Below are 17,478 nucleotides of genomic sequence, written 5' to 3' on the forward strand. Positions count from 1 at the left end.
TGGACCTATGTATTTCTAGGTCTACAGCCAGACTGAGGAAGTCAATGGGGCTCCTGTAATTACGGGTGACTACGTGTGTGTGCACCCGTAATTACGGGAGCGTTGCTAGGCGTCGTCAGTAAATAGTCACTGTCCAGGGTGCTGAAAGAGTTAAGCGATCGGCCGTAACTGTTTCAGCACCCTGGACGGTGACTTCCGATCACAATATACATCAACCTGTAAAAAAATAGAAGTTCCTACTTACCGAGAACTCCCTGCTTCTTCCTCCAGTCCGGCCTCCCGGGATGATGTTTCAGTCCAAGTGACGGCTGCAGCCACTCACAGGCCAATCACAGGCTGCAGCGGTCACATGGACTGCCGCGTCATCCAGGGAGGTCGGGCTGGATGCCAAAAGAGGGACGCGTCACCAAGACAACGGCCGGTAAGTATGAAATTCTTTTACTTTCACTAGGGAAAGGGCTGTCCCTTCTCTCTATCCTGCACTGAAAGAGAGAATGGAAGTATTTCCCCTCAATACGCAACGGCTTGTATATAGGGGCAGTATTATAGTAGTTATATGCTTGTATATAGGGGCTGTATTATAGTAGTTATATTCTTGTATATAGGAGCAGTATTATAGTAGTTATATTCTTGTATATAGGGGCTGTATTATAGTAGTTATATTCTTGTATATAGGAGCAGTATTATAGCAGTTATATTCTTGTATATAGGGAGCAGTATTATAGTAGTTATATTCTTGTATATAGGAGGCAGTATTATAGTAGTTATAGTCTTGAATATAGGGAGCAGTATTATAGTAGTTATATTCTTGTATATAGGGGGCAGTATTATAGTAGTTATATTCTTCTATATAGGGGCAGTATTATAGTAGTTATATTCTTGTATATAGGGGTAGTATTATAGTAGTTATATTCTTGTATATAGGAGCAGTATTATAGTATTTATATTCTTGTATATAGGAGCAGTATTATAGTAGTTATATTCTTGTATATAGGGGCAGTATTATAGTAGTTATATTCTTGTATATAGGAGGCAGTATTATAGTAGTTATATTCTTGTATATAGGGGAAGTATTATAGTAGTTATATCCTTGTATATAGGAGCAGTATTATAGTAGTTATATTCTTGTATATAGGGAACAGTATTATAGTAGTTATATTCTTGTATAGAGGAGCAGTATTATAGTAGTTATATTCTTGTATATAGGAGGCAGTATTATAGTAGTTATATTCTTGTATATAGGGGTAGTATTATAGTAGTTATATTCTTGTATATAGGAGCAGTATTATAGTATTTATATTCTTGTATATAGGAGCAGTATTATAGTAGTTATATTCTTGTATATAGGGGCAGTATTATAGTAGTTATATTCTTGTATATAGGAGGCACTATTATAGTAGTTATATTCTTGTATATAGGGGGCAGTATTATAGTAGTTATATTCTTGTATAAAGGAGCAGTATTATAGTAGTTATCTTGTATATAGGGGACAGTATTATAGTAGTTATAGTCTTGTACATAGGGAGCAGTATTATAGTAGGTATATTCTTGTATATAGGGGGCAGTATTACAGTAGTTATATTCTTCTATATAGGGGGCAGTATTATAGTCGTTATATTCTTGTATATAGGAGCAGTATTATAGCAGTTATATTCTTGAATATAGGGAGCAGTATTATAGTAGTTATATTCTTGAATATAGGGAGCAGTATTATAGTAGTTATATTCTTGTATATAGGAGCAGTATTATAGTAGTTATATTCTTGTATATAGGAGCAGTATTATAGTAGTTATATTCTTGTATATAGGAGCAGTATTACAGTAGTTATATTCTTGTACATAGGGAGCAGTATTATAGTAGTTATATTCCAGTACATAGGGGGCAGTATTATAGTTATATTCTTGTATATAGGAGCAGTATTATAGTAGTTATAATCTTGTATATAGGGGCAGTATTATAGTAGTTATATCCTTGTATATAGCGGGCAGTATTATAGTAGTTATATTCTTGTATATAGGAGCAGTATTATAGTAGTTATATTCTTGTATATAGGAGCAGTATTATAGTAGTTATATTGTATATAGGGGGCAGTATTATAGTAGTTATATTCTTGTATATAGGGGTAGTATTATAGTAGTTATAATCTTGTATATAGGAGCAGTATTATAGTAGTTATATTCTTGTATATAGGGGGCAGTACTATAGTAGTTATATTCTTGTATATAGGAGCAGTATTAGAGTAGTTCTATGCTTGTATATAGGGGTAGTATTATAGTAGTTATAATCTTATATATAGGGGCAGTATTATAGTAGTTATATTCTTGTATATAGGGGGCAGTATTATAGTAGTTATATTCTTGTATATAGGGGCAGTATTATAGTAGTTATATTCTTGTATATAGGGGGTAGTATTATAATAGTTATAATCTTGTATATAGGGGCAGTATTATAGTAGTTATAATCTTGTATATAGGGGCAGTATTATAGTAGTTATATTCTTGTATATAGGGGCAGTATTATAGTAGTTATATTCTTATATATAGGAGGCAGTATTATAGTAGTTATATTCTTGTATATAGGAGGCAGTATTATAGTAGTTATATTCTTGTATATAGGGGCAATATTATAGTAGTTATATGCTTGTATATAGGGGCAGTATTATAATAGTTATAATCTTGTATATAGGGGCAGTATTATAGTAGTTATATTCTTGTATATAGGGGCAGTATTATAGTAGTTATATTCTTGTATATAGGGGGCAGTATTATAGTAGTTATATTCTTGTATATAGGGGGCAGTATTATAGTAGTTATATTCTTGTATATAGGGGGCAGTATTATAGTAGTTATATTCTTGTATATAGGTGGCAGTATTATAGTAGTTATATTCTTGTATATAGGGGCAGTATTATAGTAGTTATATTCTTGTATATAGGGGGCAGTATTATAGTAGTTATATTCTTGTATATAGGGGCAGTATTATAGTAGTTATAATCTTGTATATAGGGGCAGTATTATAGTAGTTATATCCTTGTACATAGTTTCCATTATAATAGGCAATCTATGATCCTTAGAAATGGGAATATTGGACCCATAAGATATACATTAAGGACAATGGTTTCTTATCCATTAATGTTACATTTATACAGACTTTCTCCATGTATATATTATAGATTGAAAAGCTCTTTTCAATCTTTGTAGCTATGGAGTTAGACAGCAGTTTAGTACATCAGGCATCGATATCACAGATAACACCATTTACAAGCTTGGCCTTTCAAAAATTCCCAAACTCATGTAACAGAAAATGTAAATACTCCTGACACAGTTCCCTCTATATAACCTCTTACTAGATTCTATTCCTTTCTCGATTTCCTCATCCTCTGAGGCCGATGTCCCCTCCTCCCTCCCTTTTTTTACAAGTTGGCAATCGCCTTCATGTTTGCTGGAACAGAGCCATTCATAATAATGAAAGATGAGATGTATCAAAAATGGCAAAAATCGCACTCCACAAATGTCCAAATATTTTCAACAGCACAATCAAAAGATTTCCTATTATAACCAATAACATAATGAAATTAGCATGTCAGCGGCTACAATTCAAATATCTTTCCAGAAATAAGAAGCTACATAAATCATAAAGTAACAATAAATGCATGGGCCCTGATATATACAGTACAATGGTGGGTGGCCCAGATGCTGCTGCGCATCTCCACATTCCCAGCCACAAGATAAGTATCCAGCGCTCATAAAGGAAGAAGGGACATTCAAGTCAATTGCTGCTTCAAAGAGATACAAAATAAAGTGTCTCACAGATCTATGTCTTTTCCTGTACGTGATGTAGATATAGTTTTGTCTCCCTTTCTCTCTCTGTAGATAACATAGGTAGGCACAGATAGTACTACCTCCCTGTACATGATGTAGGCACAGATATTATTACCTCCTGACACTCCCTTAAAATTATGTAGGCACAGATAGTACTGCCGCTCTGTCTTTTCCTGTTAATGATGTAGGTACAGGCAGTACTTCCTCCATATCTCATCCTGTAAATTATGTAGATACGGATAGTACTGCCTACCTGTCTCTTCCTGTACATGGTGTAGGTAGAGATAGTACTGCCTCCCTGTCTCTTCCTGTACATGGTGTAGGTAGAGATAGTACTACCTCCCTGTCTCTCCCTGTAAATGATATAGCAAAAGATAGTACTATGTCCCTCTCTCCCTGTATATAATGAAGGTACAGATAGTACTACCTCCCTGTCTGTCCCTGTAAATGATATAGGAAAAGATAGTACTATGTCCCTCTCTCCCTGTATATAATGAAGGTACAGATAGTACGACCTCCCTGTGTCTTCCTGTAAATGATGCAATGCTACAGACATACCTCCCAACTTTTGAATTCGGAAAAGAGGGACATTTTTAAGCCACGCCCAATATCCCGCATAAACACATCAAATCACAACCAGATCCTTCTGCAAATAACGCGCGCACATTCTCACTGCGGATCTCTAGACTGTCTGGATATCACAGATATTATGGATCCGGTTATGTCGTCTTTATGTTCCTTTTCCTATCTTGGGTATAACATTTGCTCATCACGGCGGCGGCAGCTGCAGGACAAACCAAAAGGCTGAGAACAATGAAAGTCAAGAGGGAGACCCTGTGGTGGATGACTTTTCAATTGACAGGTAGCCGAGTTACATGATGGGGATTTTTTTTTCCAGCTGTGTAACTCTGCTACCAGTCATTGGAAAAATCATCCACCAGAGCCCCCCTGTAGATCGCTCCACACATAGCCCCCTGTAGATAGCGCCACACACAGCCCCCCTGTAGATAGCTCCACACAAAGCCCCCCTGTAGATAGCTCCAGATACAGCCCCCCTGTACATAGCTACAGACACAGCCCCCCTGTAGATAGCTCCACACACAGCCCCCCTGTACATAGCTCCACACACAGCCCCCCTGTACATAGCTCCAAACAGAGCCCCCTGTAAATAGCGCCAAACACAGCCCCCTGTAGATAGCTCGACACACAGCCCCCCTGTAGATAGCTCCACACACAGCCCCCCTGTAGATCGCTCCACACACAGCCCCCCTGTACATAGCACCAGACACAGCCCCCCTGTAGATCACTCCACACACAACCCCCCTGTAGATAGCGCCACACACAGCCCCCCTGTAGATAGCTCCACACACAGCCCCCCTGTAGATAGCTCCAGATACAGCCCCCCTGTACATAGCTACAGACACAGCCCCCCTGTAGATAGCTCCACACACAGCCCCCCTGTACATAGCTCCACACACAGCCCCCCTGTACATAGCTCCAAACAGAGCCCCCTGTAAATAGCGCCAAACACAGCCCCCTGTAGATAGCTCGACACACAGCCCCCCTGTAGATAGCTCCACACACAGCCCCCCTGTAGATCGCTCCACACACAGCCCCCCTGTACATAGCACCAGACACAGCCCCCCTGTAGATCACTCCACACACAGCCCCCCTGTAGATAGCGCCACACACAGCCCCCCTGTAGATAGCGCAACACACAGCCCCCTGTAGATAGCTCCACACATAGCCCCTGTAGATAGCGCCACACACAGCCCCCTGTAGATAGTGCCACACACGGCCCCTTTAGATAGCGCCACACACAGCCCCCTGTAGATAGCTCCACACACAGCCCCCTGTAGATAGCGCCACACACAGCCCCTCCTGTACATAGCTCCACACACAGCCCCATAGCACCACACACAGCCCCCCTGTACATAGCTCCACACACAGCCCCCCTGTAGATTGCTCCACACAGCCCCCCTGTTCATAGCGCCAGACACAGCCCCCCTGTAGATAGCTCCAGATACAGCCCCCTTGTAGATAGCTCCACACACAGCCCCCCTGTAGATAGCTCCACACATAGCCCCCTGTAGAAGCTCCACACACAGCCCCCCTCTGTAGATAGCTCCACACACAGCCCCCCTGTAGATAGCGCCAGACACAGCCCCCCAGTAGATTGCTCCACACACAGCCCCCCTGTACATAGCTCCACACACAGCCCCCCTGTAGATAGCTCCAGATACAGCCCCCCTATAGATAGCTCCACACACAGCCCCCTGTAGATAGCTCCAGATACAGCCCCCCTGTAGATAGCTCCACACATAGCCCCACTGTAGATAGCTCCAGATACAGTCCTCCTGTAGATTGCTCCACACACCCCCCCTTGTACATAGCACCAGACACAGCCCCCTGTACATAGCGCCAGGCATAGCCCCCCTGTAGATAGCTCCAGATACAGCCCCCCTGTAGATAACTCCACACATAGCCCCCCTGTACATAGTGCTGGACACAGCCCCCCTGTAGATAGCTCCAGATACAGCCCCCCTGTAGATAGCTCCACAGCATTGCCCCCTGTAGATAGCTCCAGATACAGCCCCCCTGTAGATTGCTCCACACAGCCCCCTTGTACATAACGCCAGACACAGCCCCTCTGTAGATAGTGCCAGATACAGCCCCCCTGTAGATTGCTCCACACAGCCCCCTTGTACATAGTGCCAGACACAGCCCCTCTGTAGATAGTGCCAGATACAGCCCCCCTGTACATAGCTCCACACACAGCCCCCTGTAGATAGCTCCAGATGCAGCCCCCTGTAGATAGATCCCTGTAGGTAGCGCAATACAACCCCCTTATAAGAGGTAGCCAGCCCTACTGCTGCTACTCTCCGCTCTGCTTTCACTCACCGTCAGAAGAAGGCAGGAGTCTTACGTGTCGATGACGGCCCGGGAGTGGACCAGTCCAGTCACCTGACCTATCACCTGACCGGTGAGGTCAGATGACAGGTCATGTGACTGGACTGGTCCACTAACGTGCCGGCATGGATCCCAGTGAGAACGCCGCCGTAAGACTCCTGCCTTCTTTTGATCGCTGCTGCAATCGTCCGACATGGAGGGCGCCTGTCGGCAGCGATCAGCTGTTTTGATAAAGCTGCAGCGCCCGTGGGACATTTTGCAGACCGCCCGGGACGGCGGGACAGCGGTGAGAAAACGGGACTGTCACGCCGGATCCGGGACGGTTGGGATGTATGCTACAGATAGTACTGCCTTCTTGTCTCTCCCTGTATATGATGTAGGTACATATAGTACTTCCTCCCTGTCTCCTCTGATGTAGGCACATATAGTACTTCCTCTCTATCTCTTCCTGTAAATTATTTAGGCACAGATAGTACTGCCTCTCTGTCTCTTACTGGAAACGATATAGGTACAGTTAGTACTGTTTTTGTTTTTCCATGTATATAATGTAGGTACAGATAGTACTGCTTCCATGTCTCTCCTTGTATATGATATAGGTACAGATAGTACTTTCTCCCTATCTCTTTTTTTAAATTATGTAGATGCAGAAAGTATTGCCTGTCTCTTCCTGTAAATGATGTAAGCACAGATAATACTTCCTCCCTGGCTTTCCCTGTAAATTATGTAGGTACAGATAGTCATTGTCTCTACCTGTAAATGATGTAAGTGCAGAGAGTGCTTGCTCTCTGTCTCTTCCTGTATATTATGTAAGTACAGATAGTACTGCCGGTCTGTCTCTCCCTGTATATTATGTAGGTACAGATAGTACTGCCTGTCTGTCTCTCCCTGTATATTATGTAGGTACAGATAGTACTTCCTCCCTGTCTCTCTTCCAATCTATCCTCAATTCTGCTGAATGACTCATACATGTCCTGTAATGCCACCCCGCTCTGTCAGTCCCTCTAATGGCTGCCAATCACTCAGAGAATCCAATTCCAAATCCTCACCCTAATCTTCAAAAACCTATCCAATTCTGCCTTGTCCTACATTTCAACTCTAATTTACAGATACCACCCCACACGCAACCTCTGCACCACCACTCTAATCAGCTCCTCACGCTCTCGGATAGAAGACTTCTCTCGTGTCTTCCTTCTTTTCTGGAATTCCCTCACTCATTCCATCTTTCCAAACATTTAAACGATCACTGAAAATGCACCTCTTCCGACAAACGTATAACCTGTCATAAAGTGTCTCCATCCCACTGGTATTCCAACACCGCCCCTACCTCTATGTGATGGGACGTAGCCTGAATGATCGAATGCTCATTCTTTCCTCGGTGTCTGCAATCACTGTGGTGACAGGTGATTGGGGAGCCTTAATTTCATCCATATTGGGCATCACTCCACTTTTCCCAAAACAGTTGGAGCAGGCATGGCGATCAGCAGCCAGTCTCACATTTTCCCTGCAGTGGCCACTGCTGGGGAATTGGAGTATTACAACCCCTTTAATGGCGTCTCTATTGTCACCCAAATTTCCCAGAAATTGAATGACAACTAAGAAACGGTTAAATAGAATTTTTAAAACGTGCCACAACTCGGGGGCTTATATTTACCGGCAATATTATGATTTTCAAGGCAAATGTTGCTTATTAAAAAGACAAACCACATTAATATTAGCAGAAATTCCATGATCCGGAAAAACTTTCTTCTCCATTTGGAGTTTATTTATCCATTCATCAAACTCTCACATGTGGGTCTAAGTATTTGCTACAAATCAGCGTTCTTTATTTGTGTAGCGGGCACGGTCATCTGTCACTGCGCGGGATCTACGGTCAGGACACGTTGATAAATGGATCGTATGGACTGCGGTAAATAAATCATTACTTGAAGCCGCTCGCCGCCACTACGACGACAGGAACATTGGGATTATTCGGGGATATTAGTATCCGGGTACAGAACGGTCGATGTTAATCAAGGGCCAGATGTGAAGTTCAGTGGCCTGTGCGGGTAATTACAACTGTATGTTCTGTGAGGTCAAATATTAACCCCCCACATTCCAGATCAAACTGGAAGGGGGATCACATACTTTATTAAAGCAATACCATGTGATGTCCAGGATGTGCTCTCTTAATTCTGCACCACTGACCCCCACACTACTCCAAGCCCCGGGAAAGCTGGAGGGATGCGTTTTAGAATGTTACTCCAAGGGTATGTTCACACGCAAACTCAAAAACGTCTGAAAATACAGAGCTGTTTTCAAGGGAAAACAGCTCCTGATTTTCAGACGTTTTTTAAGCCACTCGCGATTTTCGTAGCGTTTTTTTACGGCCGTTTTTGGAAATGTTTTCAATAGAGTCAATGAAAAACGTCTCCAAAAACATCCAAAGAAGTGCCATGCATTTCTTTTTCGCGGCCGTTTTTCAAAACGGCCCGTCGGGAACAGAACGCAGTTTTTCCCATTGCAATCAGTGGGCAGGTGTTTGGAGGCGATCCGTTTCCGATTTTTCGGCCATTTTTCGGGCGTTTACGGCCGGAAAAACGGACGAAAATAGGCCGTGTGAACATACCCTAATAGAGAACCTGCATAGTGTATAAATTATGCTTTTTGTATTCCGGTTCCTCGTCATTTTTCAGATGTCTGCTTGCTGTCTTTGAGTGGATTCGCTACGGATTCGCCGCAGATTCTACCAATTACAAAGGGTTAAGCCAAAATCTGCAGCAAGCCCTGAACGTCGAGCAGATTTTTTTCCACTTTTTGTGGATAGAGGTTTGAAAATCCCATTCCCATGTATTGTAATTTTTTGCCGATTTTCAGTGCGGAATCCACGCCGAAAATGCGCAACCAATCCCCCACGTCTGAAAAAAAAACTCCAGATCACTATTTATGCTACATAGTTAACTTTTCAAATCATTTGCTTTACTGTGTCTGTATTGATTTGGGAGTTATTTTATGTTTTTTTCCTCTAGTCACATCCGAAGCTGCTTTCAAAACGCTGATGGTGGCTCTTGGAAACTATGGGTTAGCTCCACCCCCACTATCCTACATGTGACCTAATGGCTCTAACTCTCACTGAGCTCCCATAATGCACTGCACCCCACCCTATGTCATCTGGGGTAGACACCAGATGCTCTGCCTACTTCACCATGACACAGCAGCGATCCTCTGATCCAGGAAAATATTTACCAAAATCACGGCAGCGAGAATCCGTGACATCCGCACAAGACTTTAAATGGGAAGCTGCACGTTTCCTCCCAGGATTTATTTATTTTGAAATCATATATTTTATTCTAATGGCAGAAGACGGGTTTTATGCTGAAGTGGAAGCTAAAAGGTTATTTATTTTTTAAAGGAAAAAAAAAAACTAAAAAAAAATGATGCCGGGGTCATGCGCTGACTGGGATCCGAGGTTTTGAATAAGAAGACGAAAAAAAAAAAAGACGATAAAAAATAATAACTTTTTGGATCTAATAATCCTAGAGCTGGAAACAAAAAAGTTCTCTGATACAATCCAAGTTTTTTGGAAATATTTCGTTCAAAAAAAGTAGTTAAAGAGGCTCTGTCACCAGATTTTGCAACCCCTATCTGCTATTGCATGTGATCGGCGCTGCAATGTAGATTACAGTAACGTTTTTATTTTTAAAAAACGAGCATTTTTGGCCAAGTTATGACCATTTTTGTATTTATGCAAATGAGGCTTGCAAAAGTCCAAGTGGGTGTGTTTAAAAGTAAAAGTCCAAGTGGGCGTGTATTATGTGCGTACATCGGGGCGTGTTTACTACTTTTACTAGCTGGGCGTTGTGTATAGAAGTATCATCCACTTCTCTTCACAACGCCCAGCTTCTGGCAGTGCAGACACAGCCGTGTTCTCCAGAGATCACGCTGTGTCGTCACTCACAGGTCCTGCATCGTGTCGGCACCAGAGGCTACAGATGATTCTGCAGCAGCATCGGCGTTTGCAGGTTTTTATACAACTGAAATTTAAAAAAAAAAAAAAATTTTAGAATTGTTTTTATTATTCCAAAGTTTGGAATATTTCGAATATACAAAAAGGTTAACATACAAGAAGTATCAATACAAATCAGGACGGACACGTGGGATGCTTTATGGGTTCAGCGCGGAGTACAAAAATATCAAGAAATATCCCAAAACTGGCATTTTATCAGAATTAATTTTGTTTTCAAAACAGGGATTTTATATAAAAAAAAAATATTTTTTTTTTTTTTACCAAATCTGAAATGGGATAATTTTTTTACATTTATTTTTTCCCAAAATACTTGGATAGTTTTTGAACTTTTTTTTTTTTGTTGCCTTCATTATTCAAAAACTCTGATTGTTGGATTCAGTATTTTTTAAAAATTATTATTTTTTTTTTAACTGGGATTGTTGAATTTGACAATTGATTTATTTTATTTTGATTTTTATTTTTCCAAAACTGGAATTCAAATCTTTTTTTTAATCAAAATTATTATTTCATGTTTAGGTTTTCAAAAATAGTACGGAATATTTTTCTATGTCCAATAGAGGATCTTACAAAAATCTAGCCGCTGTTGTACTACAAGTCCCAGCACACACAGCAGCAGCAGGAAACACGTCTGGAAGGAGATGAAGCCATCGAGCAGCACTTATATAATGTACTGCAAGGTTAGGCCCCGCCCCTTGCCACGTCACGCATTCCCGCCATTTTCCTGCTGTCAATCATTCTCACGACTTTTGCTTTCCTGCTTACAAACGTTCCAGAATTCCTGTTAGTAATAATAAGGCAGTCACCCTCCCCCCCTCCCTCCCCATTTCTTACATCTCACACACAACATATGTCCCGTTTCTAAAGAGAAAATAAAGGAACGAAGTATAAAAGGAACCACACCACGTGATCTGCTCGACGAATCAACAAGGCAAGGGTGGAATGACATGACCACGTGATTAGGTTTATGTAAGAAGAAGGAAAACGTTCTTAAAGTCGGCTCGTTGGTCTAGGGGTATGATTCTCGCTTAGGGTGCGAGAGGTCCCGGGTTCAAATCCCGGACGAGCCCAACATTTTGCATTTGTTACGAGAGGAATTGACGATCCTTTTTTTTTTGTTCTCCTGTTTCGCTGGCTATCTAGACATATTGACCAAATGCATGCTTACCAAGACTTTTGCAGGCCACATCTGCCTAAAACACAGCTTTCTCAGGCTTCTGCGTGCCAAATCGGTCTAAAACACAGCTTTTTCAGACTTCTGCATGACAAATCGGCGTAAAAACCATCTTTCCCAGACTCCTGCATGCCAAATCTACCTAAAAACCATCTTTACAAGACTTCTGCATGCCACATCTGCCTAAACCCCAGCTTTCCAAGATTTCTGCACACCAAATTTACCTAAAAAACAGCTTCCCCAGACCTCTGCATGCCACATCTGCCCTAAACCCAGCTTTCTCAGACTTCTGCACGCCAAATCTGCTTAGAAATCCAGCTTTTCTAGACTTCTGCATGCTAAATCTGCCTCATTCCCAGCTCTCTCAGACGTCTGCACGCCACATCTGCCTATAACCCAGTTTTTTCAGACCTCCGAATGCCACATCTGCCTAAACCCCAGCTTTCCAAGATTTCTGCACACCAAATCGACCTAAAAAACTGCTTCCCCAGACTTGTGCATGCCACACCTGCCCTAAACCCAGCTTTCTCAGACTTCTGCACGCCAAATCTGCTTAGAAATCCAGCTTTTCTAGACTTCTGCATGCTAAATCTGCTTACAAATCCAGCTTTCCCAGACTTCTGCACGCCAAATCTGCCTAAATACTCGGCTTCCCCAGACTTCTGCATGCTAAATCTTCCTAAAATCGCAGTCCCACATTTCAGTGATACGCCCTCAACTCTGCAAAATAGGAAATAATGGCTGATACCCTTATAATGTTTGTCACTAAGCTTTCCCAGACTCCAGCATGGCTAAATCTACCTAATTATATAGTAATACATCCCCAGTTTTTGGTTTACTAGGCAAATTTGCAATTCAGGACTAGAAAAAGCTGAGTTAAATCCCCTATTAAAGTGCTAACATTAACCACATTATTTGTCACCCAGCTTTCCCAGACTCCTGCACATCAAATCTGCCTAATTATACAGTGATACACCGCCAGCTCATTGCCGTACAAGTCATAATTGCCATTCTGAACTTCAGAAAAAGCTGGGTGACAAACCAATAAAAGCACCAGCCGTGACCAAATTGTTTGTCACCCGGCTTTCCCAGACTCCTGCATGTCAAATCTGCCTAATTATGCAGTAATCCCTTCCCGCATTGTTGCCTGACCAGACAGATTTGCCTTTCAGGACTTTAGGAAAGCTGGGTGACCCCTATAGAGCTCTTATGCAGCGCACACAGCGTTCTAAGAAGATGACGACTCATGGATTTTTATTTACTGGGGAATTCTTTTTATTTTAGGGGGCGCGAAGATGTAGCAGAGCTGGGTCTCCTCCGGCACCTGCGGCAGATATTACGCCCCGGAGTGAATTATGGAGTCAGTTCTCGGATGTTGAGACGAGAAGTTACAATAATTAAATAATAAGAAAAGTGAATAATAAATCCCTCATTAATCATTGTCATGAAGCAGTGAATAATAATAAATAGCGGGAAGCGGGGTCACACACATTGCAGCCAGCGCCGAGTAATTCACGAACGCCCAATAACCGTCTACATTCCTGTACGGACTTAACCCTAAACCTGCAGAATCAGCGTCCGGCTCGGAGACACGAAGATTTCATGTATTTATATAAATATATCAGAAATGTCACCTTACGACGGTGAAACACGAGCAGCGGGTCGCGGGAAAAATGGGAGTGGCCTTTTCTAGGCATCTTATATAAAAGGGCGTGGCAAAATATATTCAGACCCCCTATATTAATATCAGACCCCAAACCACCAAAATATATTAAGACACCAGACCCCCTATATTATTATCAGACCCCTCTGCTGCACTGTGTCCTGATGCCCTGGGGGGCACTTTGCATTTACTCCATCAACACCGTCTCTCAATATTATACAGGCAATGCTGCTGAAAATATACTGATATTGGCGGCATGTATCCACCCTCCCAGTGGCGGCGTGTAACCACCCTCCCAGTGGCGGCGTGTAACCACCCTCCCAGTGGCGGCGTGTATCCACCCTCTCAGTGGCGGCGTGTATCCACCCTCCCAGTGGCGGCGTGTATCCACCCTCCCAGTGGCGGCGTGTAACCACGCTCCGAGTGGCGGCGTGTATCCACCCTCTCAGTAGCGGCGTGCATCCACCCTCCCAGTGGCGGCACGTATCTACCCTCCCAGTGGTGGCACGTATCCACCCTCCCAGTGGCGGCACGTAACCACCCTCCCAGTGGCGGCACGTAACCACCCTGCCAGTGGCGGCACGTAACCACCCTGCCAGTGGCGGCACGTAACCACCCTCCCAGTGGCGGCACGTAACCACCCTCCAAGTGGCGGCACGTATCCACTCTCCCAGTGGCGGCACGTAACCACCCTCCCAGTGGCGGCACGTAACCACCCTCCCAGTGGCGGCACGTAACCACCCTCCCAGTGGCGGCACGTAACCACCCTCCCAGTGGCGGCACGTATCCACCCTCCCAGTGGCGGCACGTAACCACCCTCCCAGTGGCGGCACGTAACCACCCTCCGAGTGGCGGCACGTAACCACCCTCCGAGTGGCGGCACGTATCCACCCTCCCAGGGGCGGCACGTATCCACCCTCCCAGGGGCGGCAAGTATCCACCCTCCCAGGGGCGACACGTATCCACCCTCCCAGTGGCGGCATGTCATTTTTTATTTTTTCTCTTTCCTTTTTTTCGCTTTGTATTATGATTGTTTTGCTGTAAAATAATAATTTTTCATGAAAATTAATGATAAACCGAATTTGTAAAAATATTTACCTAGAGGTGTAACTTGAAGATCCTGGGCCCAAACCCCCCAACTTTTAATATTTGGAAAGCGGAACTAATTATTTTTTTTTAACATTAAACCACGCCTCTAAACCCGAATACTCCCTGTCCATACACACCCGGATTCCTTTGTGGTCCCACACCGTATCATGCCCCCAGTGTGCCCCCACACAGTTTCCGTTATAGCGTGGGGGCATTAAGTGGGCATTATACTGTGTGTGGAGGAACTATGTGGGCATTATACAGTGTGGGGGTACTATAAGGGCATTATACTGTGCATTATATTGTGTGGGGGGCACTATAGGAGCATTATACAGTGTGGGGGGTCCTATTGGGGCATTATACTGTGCATTATACTGTGTGGTGGCACTATGGGGGCATTATACTGTGTGGGGGGCACTATGGGGGCATTATACAGTGTGGGGGGGCCATGTATATGAGGCCTTAGCTAGTGCAGGAAAGCTACAAGCGGGGCTGTGATTGGTGAGTCCGATTGTCCGACTCAGAGGCTCAAGTAGTCTCCACCCCGCACTAAAAAATGAAGTGTCGGCGGCGGCATGCAGAGTGAGCGGGGTCACGGTCGTCACTCACGGGGACCGGTCACATGAGATGACACGTGACGCCACTACACTAGAAGGCAGAGCGCGGCCTTAGCGGTGGTGGGGGTAGAGTCCGACACTACGGACGGAAGAAAAAAACACCCGGTGAAACAGACAAGTGAGCCCTAATCTACCCGCCACTCAGTCCCTGCCTACTTGCAACGACCCGCCCTAGGCGACGGGGTACAACTGGGCGACGGTCCCTACGCTCAATAAGTGCACGACAGACAAACAGACAAGGGTACACAGAAGCTAAGGGAAATGGGGCAGTTGCCCACGGCAACACCGTGAGCAACAAGAGTGGTGAATGAGCCGAGTCAAAAGAGGAGAGTACGAGGTACCAAACGCAGAGCAGAAGAGTAGTCAGTAAGCCAGGGTCAATATGAAGCAGGGTCAAATAGTTCAGAAGCTGCAGCAGGGCCAGGAAACCAAACGAGAAGAATCACAAGCAAGGAGGAACAGGAAAGGCAGGTATAAATAGACAGAGGGCGGGAGCTAGCTCCGTCTGGCCAGGCTGTGATAGGCTCTCCCACTCCTAAGCCTGCCATCCTGAGTGGTGGAAGATGGAGTCAGTCTCACAGACATAGAAGCAGGTGCAGACTGATTACCTATGGGCGTTGACACAGAAGCTGTGCCTGGCAGATCCTTTACACCCGGTTTTTGCGGACTGCCTGTAAATTAACGGATGGTTAGCAACCCTGCTGTGTGGGGGTACTATGGGGTGCTTCATACTGTGTGGGCCCCCCACACAGTATCATGCCCCCATAGGGCCCCCCACACAGTATAATGCCCCCAACTCTGGCCGGGAATTCCACTCCAGGAGGAGCCTAAGACATCAATGTCCATATATGGACAGTGACCTCAGGGGTTCCCTCTAGGAGCGGAATCCCCAGGCCAGATAATCGGCAACAGGGATTCTGCTCAAGGTGTAGCCACTGACGTCACTTTATATATATACTTAAAGTAGCGCTGAGCCCGGGGATTCCTCGGCGAGCGGAGGAGCTCCCTCTGCTCCTCCGCTCGGAATTAATTCTGAAGCAGGGAGCAGATACAATATACAGCGGGACAAATCCCCAGGCGCCCGGGGCAGCGGGACACCGTCCCAATCCGGGGACGGTTGTGAGGTATGTGAATGTGAGATTATTATAACATATATAATATAAAGATGCCAGAATAACACTGTTGGAGTGCAGTAAGTTGAAACCGACTAAAATAATGTCTTCTGGCAATCAATGGGAGGCCAGGAGCTGTGATGCCCGAATTAGAAAAAAAAATGGCAGCTGCAAATGTGACAACGTAAGAAAAAGAAACCCCCTACTCACCTTATAAACGGACACCATGATGCACATGTGAACAAAGCCTTCAGGAGAGGCCTACAGTATGCACTCATAATGGGAAAATGGAACCTTGATGCCCATAGCAACCAATCACAGCACAGCTTTCATGTTTCCAGAGCAGTTTTAGAATTGAAAGCTGCGCTGTGATTGGTTGCTAAGAGAAACAAGCACATTTTACTGTTTTGAAAAATGAGAACAATAGGAGAGATATATCAAATCTGGTGCGAAGGAAAAGTAGAGTAGTTGCCCACAACCAATCAGATGGCTGCTTTTATTTTTTAAAAGGCCTTTGAAAAATGAGAGGTGGAATCTGATTGGTTGCCAAGGGCAACTACTCCACTTTTCCTTTGCACCTGTTTTGATATATTTCCTACCATGTCTAGAACAACCTTAAACCCTTTGCTCCTCAGTCTCCTTACACTGACATGCCCCCATAAATTTTTTTGTGGGATTGAAAAAGGACTTGTGCCCAAAAATTTACTTTTCTAGACAGTTGAATTGGCATTTTTGCATACCAGAGGCGTAGCTAGGTTCTCCTGCACCCGGGGCAAATATTCAGTTTGGCGCCAATCCCCCCCCCCCCAACCTCTTTCCCAACATCTCCTTCCCCCTCGCCATATTTGTTTTCTCTGCGAATCAATGAGGTGTAAAAAAAAAAATTCACATTTTTTTTTTTATGTAACTTGAGCATAAAACCATTTGTACATTTTACAAGCGACATAGTTATATAAGGGAGATAACACAACAATAAATGAAAATAAAATAAAAAGGTCAGTGCCGGACTAACACAGATTGTATAACTGGGGTTAATGAGACTATATGGTGACATAATGAACAGTCCCCCCTGTAGATAGCGCCGCACCCCCT

The 17,478-nt window shown here is 44.0% G+C and overlaps 1 non-coding gene across 1 annotated transcript; it reads left to right on the forward strand.

The window, feature by feature from the left end:
* Positions 1-11,729: 11,729 nt before the first annotated feature.
* Positions 11,730-11,801, forward strand: TRNAP-AGG (transfer RNA proline (anticodon AGG)). The gene has a single exon. It is a non-coding gene; the product is annotated as a tRNA-Pro (tRNA).
* Positions 11,802-17,478: the final 5,677 nt, after the last annotated feature.

Source organism: Rhinoderma darwinii, chromosome 2 (assembly GCF_050947455.1).
Source record: "Rhinoderma darwinii isolate aRhiDar2 chromosome 2, aRhiDar2.hap1, whole genome shotgun sequence".
NCBI lineage: Eukaryota > Metazoa > Chordata > Amphibia > Anura > Rhinodermatidae > Rhinoderma > Rhinoderma darwinii.